Genomic DNA, 7,259 nt, shown 5'->3' with positions numbered 1-7,259 from the left:
AAGCATGTCAGAAGGACATTTTCTGATCAATTGTTTGTATCTTTCCCAAGCTTCATAGAGGGATTCTCCATCCTTCTGTCTGAAGGTTTGGACTTCCACTCTAAGCTTACTCAATTTTTGAGGTGGAAAGAACTTTGCCAAGAAGGCATTGACTAGCTTTTCCCATGAGTCCAGGCTTTCTTTAGGTTGTGAGTCCAACCATGTCCTAGCTCTGTCTCTTACAGCAAAAGGGAATAGCATAAGTCTGTAGACCTCAGGGTCTACCCCATTAGTCTTGACAGTGTCACAGATTTGCAAGAATTCAGCTAAAAACTGATGAGGATCTTCCAATGGAAGTCCATGAAACTTGCAATTCTGTTGCATTAGAGAAACCAATTGAGGCTTAAGCTCAAAGTTGTTTGCTCCAATGGCAGGGATAGAGATGCTTCTCCCATAGAAGTCGGGAGTAGGTGCAGTAAAGTCACCCAGCACCTTCCTTGCATTGTTTGCATTGTTGTTGTTTTCGGCTGCCATGTCTTCTTCTTCTTTGAGAATTTCTGTTAGGTCCTCTATAGAGAATTGTGCCTTAGCTTCTCTTAGCTTTCGCTTCAAGGTCCTTTCAGGCTCAGGGTCAGCTTCAACAAGAATGCCTTTGTCTCTGCTCCTGCTCATATGAAAGAGAAGAGAACAAGAAAATGTGGAATCCTCTATGTCACAGTATAGAGATTCCTTGAGGTGTCAGAAGAACAGAAAAATAGAAGAAAGAGGTAGAAGAATTCGAACTTAATCAGATAGAGTTCGAATTGTGCATTGCGAAGGAGTGGTACTCCATAAATAGAAGGATGTGAGAAGAGAGGAGGAGCTTTTTCGAAAATTAAGTTAAAGAATTTGAAAACATTTTGAAAAACACTAATTAATTTTCGAAAATAAGAGTGGGAAAAAATCAAGTGATTTTTTTGAAAAAAGATTTTGAAATTAGAAATAAAAAAGATTTGATTGAAAACTATTTTGAAAAAGATGTGATTAAAAAGATATGATTGGTTTTAAAAAATGTGATTGAGAAGATATGAGTTGAAAAATATTTTTAAAAGATTTGATTTTAAAAATTAATAACTTGGCTATCAAGAAAAGATATGATTCAAACATTAAACCTTTCTCAACAGAAAAGGCAACATATTTGAAATGTTGAATCAAATCATTAATTGATAGCAAGTATCTTTGAAAAAGGAAAGAAATTGATTTTGAAAACATTTGATTGAAAAGATATGATTTGAAAAAGATTTGATTTTGAAAAACTTTGAAAACTTGAAAAAAATTTGATTTGAAAACAAAATCCTCCCCCTTGTGCCATCCTGGCGTTAAACGCCCAGAATGGTGCACATTCTGGCGTTTAACGCCCAATGCACTACCTTTTTGGGCGTTAAATGCCCAACCAGGCACCCTGGCTGGCGTTTAAACGCCAGTCTGTCCTTCTTCACTGGGCGTTTTGAACGCCCAGCTTTTTCTGTGTAATTCCTCTGCTGCATGTTCTGAATCTTCAGTTCCCTGTACTATTGACTTGAAAATAGAACCAAGATCAAATAAACAATGCATTGCAAGACACCAAACTTAAAATTAGACACTAGACTCAAACAAGAAACATAAAATATTTTTGGTTTTTATGATTTTGAAATTTTTTTGTGGTTTTTTTTTTTTTTTGAAAATTATATGAAAATAGAAAATAAAAGTTTCAGAATTCTTAATTTGGATTCCAGGAATCATTGCAATGCTAGTCTAAGACTCCGGTCCAGGAATTAGACATGGCTTCTCAGCCAGCCAAGCTTTCAGAGAAAGCTTCGGTCCAAAACACTAGACATGGCCAATGGCCAGCCAAGCCTTAGCAGATCATTGCTCCAATAGCAAGATTGATAGAAATCAACAAGCTCTTGTGATGATTAGTTGAAACCTCGGTCCAATAAGATTAGACATGGCTTCTCAGCCAGCCAGATTTCAACAGATCATCATGAAACTCTAGAACTCATTCTTAAGAACTCTGAAGAAAAATACCTAATCTAAGCAACAAGATGAACCGTCAGTTGTCCATACACAAAACAATCCCCGGAAACGGCGCCAAAAACTTGGTGTGCGAAATTGTGATCACTACTTTTCACAACTCAAATAATCCCTAGTAATGGCCCCAAGAACTTGGTGCTCAATACCATGGCATAAACACAACTTTGCACAACTAACCAGCAAGTGCACTGGGTCGTCCAAGTAATAAACCTTACGCGAGTAAGGGTCGATCCCACGGAGATTGTTGGTATGAAGCAAGCTATGGTCACCTTGTAAATCTTAGTCAGGCAGACTCAAATGGGTATAATGATATACGAATAAAGCATAAAGATAAAGATAGAGGTACTTATGTAATTCATTGGTAGGAACTTCAGATAAGCGTATGAAGATGCCTTCCCTTCCGTCTCTCTGCTTTCCTACTGTCTTCATCCAATCCTTCTTACTCCTTTCCATGGCAAGCTTATGCAAGGGTTTCACCGTTGTCAGTGGCTACCTCCCATCCTCTCAGTGAAAACGTTCCTATGCTCTGTCACAGCATAGGCTAATCATCTGTTGGTTCTCGGTCAGGCCGGAATAGAAACCAGTGATTCTTTTGCGTCTGTCACTAACGCCCCGCCTGCTAGGAGTTTGAAGCACGTCACAGTCATTCAATCATTGAATCCTACTCAGAATACCACAGACAAGGTTAGACCTTTCGGATTCTCTTGAATGCCGCCATCAGTTCTAGCCTATACCACGAAGACTTTGATCTCACGGAATGGCTGGCTCGTTTGTCAGGCGATCAACCATGCATCGTGTATCAGGAATCCAAGAGATATTCACCCAATCTAAGGTAGAACGGAGGTGGTTGTCAGTCACACGTTCATAGGTGAGAATGATGATGAGTGTCACGGATCATCACATTCATCAAGTTGGAGAACAAGTGATATCTTGGACAAAGAACAAGCGGAATTGAATAGAAGAACAATAGTAATTGCATTAATACTCGAGATACAGCAGAGCTCCACACCTTAATCTATGGTGTGTAGAAACTCCACCGTTGAAAATACATAAGAACAAGGTCTAGGCATGGCCAAATGGCCAGCCTCCCAATGATCTAAGATAGCATAAAATGAAGATAGCTACCCAGATATCTCAATACAATAGTAAAAGGTCCTACTTATAGAAAATTAGTAGCCTAGGGTGTACAAAGATGAGTAAATGACATAAAAATCCACTTCCGAGCCCACTTGGTGTGTGCTTGGGCTGAGCAATGAAGCAATTTCGTGTAGAGACTCTTCTTGGAGTTAAACGCCAGCTTTTATGCCAGTTTGGGCGTTTAACTCCCATTTAGGTGCCAGTTCCGGCGTTTAATGCTGGAATTCCTGAGGGTGACTTTGAACGCCAGTTTGGGCCATCAAATCTTGGGCAAAGTATGGACTATCATATATTGATGGAAAGCCCAGGATGTCTACTTTCCAACGCCGTTGAGAGCGCGCCAATTGGGCTTCTGTAGCTCCAGAAAATCCACTTCGAGTGTAGGGAGGTCAGAATCCAACAGCATCTGCAGTCCTTTTCAGTCTCTGAATCAGATTTTTGCTCAGGTCCCTCAATTTTAGCCAGAAAATACCTGAAATCACAGAAAAACACACAAACTCATAGTAAAGTCCAGAAAAGTGAATTTTAACTAAAAACTAATAAAAATATACTAAAAACTAACTATATCATACTAAAAACATACTAAAAACAATGCCAAAAAGCGTACAAATTATCCGCTCATCAGTATCGTTCCCCCTATTGAATTTATAGGCTTCTTTCCTTTGAATTTTTTACCTGAGCCATTGATTGCCAAATGGCCAGGAGCCGAGATTCTTGGGACGAAGATGGAGTCCGCATGCAAGTGGGTGAGTGGGATCCAGAATCTCGGGATAAGTTGGGCTGTTATGATTTTGATTTGAATTCATGCAACCGTGTCATAACTCGTTTATCCGAGACATGAGGGTATAGTACAACTATCAAGTAAGATAAAGTTCTAATTATGACAAAATATTATTTTATTCTTTATAAAGCTTTAATGAAAGAATAATGATTTAAAGTTCTAATTCATCATTTTAACTAAAAACTTCTTAATATTTAAATAAATACAAATTTAAATATATATTTTTAAAAACATGAAAAAGATAAAAAATTCAAAATCATTTTTTAAAAATTAGGAAGATAATTAAAAAGATGTGGGAGGACTCCCAATTATTTTCTTGTCAAAAATCAAAATCTTTTTTAACATTGTTTTAATTATCTATAAGATTCATAGTTATCAAACCCGACTCGACCCCGCCGGTTCGACCGGAAATCTGGTCACCTGGCCAGGCCGAACTACTCGTCGAACCGGCTATGTATGGGACCCGGTGGAACCCGGTTCGACCCGACGGGTTCTCGTCACTCTCGGTCTCTCACAGATAACTGTTGCATCCTCTCTTGAATTATTTTGAATGCTTAGTGACTTGTTTTATTCTGGTTAGGTAATATTATTTATATCAATGCCAATCTTTTATACCTGTATCACTTTTGCATTGACTTGAATTTATATTATCTCTCCTTACCCACACTCTCTTCCCTCATTTTTTGAAAATTTTTACATTATTGATATGCCATGTGTCTCCACTATTTTCTCACTTGCATGTTGTAGCTACCATGTAATTGAGACCCTCATTATTTGGCATTAACCCACCCATACTTCATTTATTTTCTTATTTTTACTTCTGGGTATTACTGTTCTTCTTTTTCTCTTCTTCCAGGCTGGCCACCGAAGACGGAAAAAGGGAGAAACTTCTAAAAGGGGAGACAAACAAGCCCATCTGCACAATCCTTGAAGGAAAGCAATAGTTGGAACAACCCATCCACATGCACATCTCAGCATACACCGAGGACGGTGCCATCTTTAAGTGTGGGGAGGTCGATACCGATCTCCATGGGTTAGTCACTCTTCTATCTCAACACCAATGGTTTATTTTTCTTGTTAGTTGTTGCATTTGCATGTTTGATTGCATATTTATTTGATTTTGTACATTTAGTTACTACTTGGTTGAAGTAATATTTTCTTTTTCAAGAAATCTTTATAGTATTTCACTAATTTAAATTGAAAATTTTTTTTAAATTTGTTTGAAGTTGTATTTGGAACATGATTTTTGAGCCAAAAGAACACACAACCTGTGAGACTTTGAGCTTATTTATATGGTTACATTATTTAACCATAAATATTCTATTCCTGTGTGTTCCCTTCTCTATGATTGTAATCTATATTTTGTTCCAATCTATATGTCCATTATTTAGTATATTTACATGCTTGCATATGATTGAGGCCATTGTTTGATTTTAGCTCACTTATCCCAAATAAGCCTACCTTTTACATCACCTTTGTTAGCCCCTTGAGCTTTTAATCCCCTCTTGTTCTATAAACCATATTACTAGCCTTAAGTAGAAAAACAAAATAAAAATCCCAAGTTGAATCCTTGGTTAGCTTAAGATAGAAATTGTGTAATTGTTTAAGTGTTGGGAAACTTTATGGGAACATGGATGATAGAAACAAGGTAGAAAGTTGAAAAGAATAAAGATATTTCAAAATAAAAATTTTTTGGGAAGCATGCTCATGTGAAATCAAAGTAATTAAATTACCATGTGCATATAAAAAAAAAATTCAAGTATTTAAATAAAGGGGATACAAAAAGAAAAAAATATACCCCAAATGCAAAATAAAAAGAATCAATGCACATGGGACAAAATTCAAAAATAAGTTTGATACATGAGCATGTAATACAAAAGTGGGAAAAATTTGGGTAGCTAGGTAAAGCATTTTAATTTATATAAAGTATGTGTATGTTAGGTGAAATTTTAGACTAATCAAGGATTCACTTTATAAAGCTCACTTGGCCATACATATATCCTTACCTTTACCTCAGCCCCATTACAACCCTAAAAGACCTCATGATGTTTGCATTGATATGCTAAATATTTGTTGATTGGTTAGATGAAGAACAAAGTTTAGAAAGCATGACTAGAGAAGAGTAGAGTGATTGACCCTAGACACTTGAGAGACTAGAGTGATATACATTACTAGTGAGGGTTCAATGCTTGATTCTATGTTCCCTGCTTTTATGAGCCATCTTCTTACAAGTTTACTTGCTTTTTATTGTACGATTTGAATTAAGGAAATTTGATTTATATTTGTCGTGAAGAACTTATTTACTCTTAACCAAGTAAGTAAAAGCATTTAGCATGTAGTTGCATTCATAGGTTGCATTGCATACATTCTACTATCCCTCTTCACCCCTTTATAGCTTCTCTTAAGCTTAGCATGAGGACATGCTATTGTTTAAGTGTGGGGAGGTTGATAAACCACTATTTTATGGTTTATCTTGTGCTTAATTGAGTGGATTTTATCAACTCTTCACCCACTTATTCATACTATTTGCATGGTTTTACATTTGCCTTCCTAATTATGTGCTTTGATTGAAAATATGCTTCTTTGGCCTTAAGTTCCCTATCTTTAATCCTCTCTTATTACCATTAGATGCCTTGATATGTGTGTTAAGTGTTTTCAGATATTATAGGGTATGAATGGCTCATAGGATGGAAAGGAAGAATGCAAAAATGGAAGGAAAGCATAAAATGGAGTTTGTGAAGAAAGTGGAGCGACGCGACCGCATGGACGACGCGGCCGCATGCCAAGCACGAAGAAGAAGCGACGCGGTCGCATGACTGACGCGACCGCGTGCCTAAAGAAGAACACCTATGACGCGGCCGCATGACTAATGCGACCGCGTGACAAGGAAGAATCCAATTGACGCGACCACGTGACCCACGCGGACGCGTGATAGAGGCCATGTACCAGAAATTGCAGAAAATGCTCATAGCGGATTCTGAAGCCCTTTTTGGCCCAAATCCAAGTCCAGAAGGCATAGACCAGAGGTTATAAAGTGGGGGAATGCATCCATTCAGAGGAGGCTCTCATATAATTCATAATTTTAGGATTAGATGTAGTTTTTAGAGGGAGAGGTTCTCTCCTCTCTCTTAGGATTAGGATTAGGATTCCTCTTAAAGGATTTAGGATTTATTATTATTCCAACTTACAATTTTCTTCTGAATTCCAGGTTTAATATTCCCTTTACTTATTTTCCCAATTTAATTTATGAATTCTTTTATGTTGAATTTGAATTTATATTTAAACATAGTTTGATTGCTTTATTTACATG

At 37.2% G+C, this 7,259-nt stretch overlaps 1 non-coding gene across 1 annotated transcript; it reads left to right on the top strand.

The window, feature by feature from the left end:
• LOC130937364 (small nucleolar RNA R71) lies at positions 1 to 108 on the top strand. The gene has a single exon (XR_009068584.1). It is a non-coding gene; the product is annotated as a small nucleolar RNA R71 (small nucleolar RNA).
• Positions 109 to 7,259: the final 7,151 nt, after the last annotated feature.

This window comes from Arachis stenosperma, chromosome 6 (assembly GCF_014773155.1).
Source record: "Arachis stenosperma cultivar V10309 chromosome 6, arast.V10309.gnm1.PFL2, whole genome shotgun sequence".
Taxonomy (NCBI): Eukaryota; Viridiplantae; Streptophyta; class Magnoliopsida; order Fabales; family Fabaceae; genus Arachis; species Arachis stenosperma.
The sequence above is the reverse complement of the archived record's forward strand: the minus strand, read 5'-3'. Positions and strand labels throughout refer to the sequence as shown.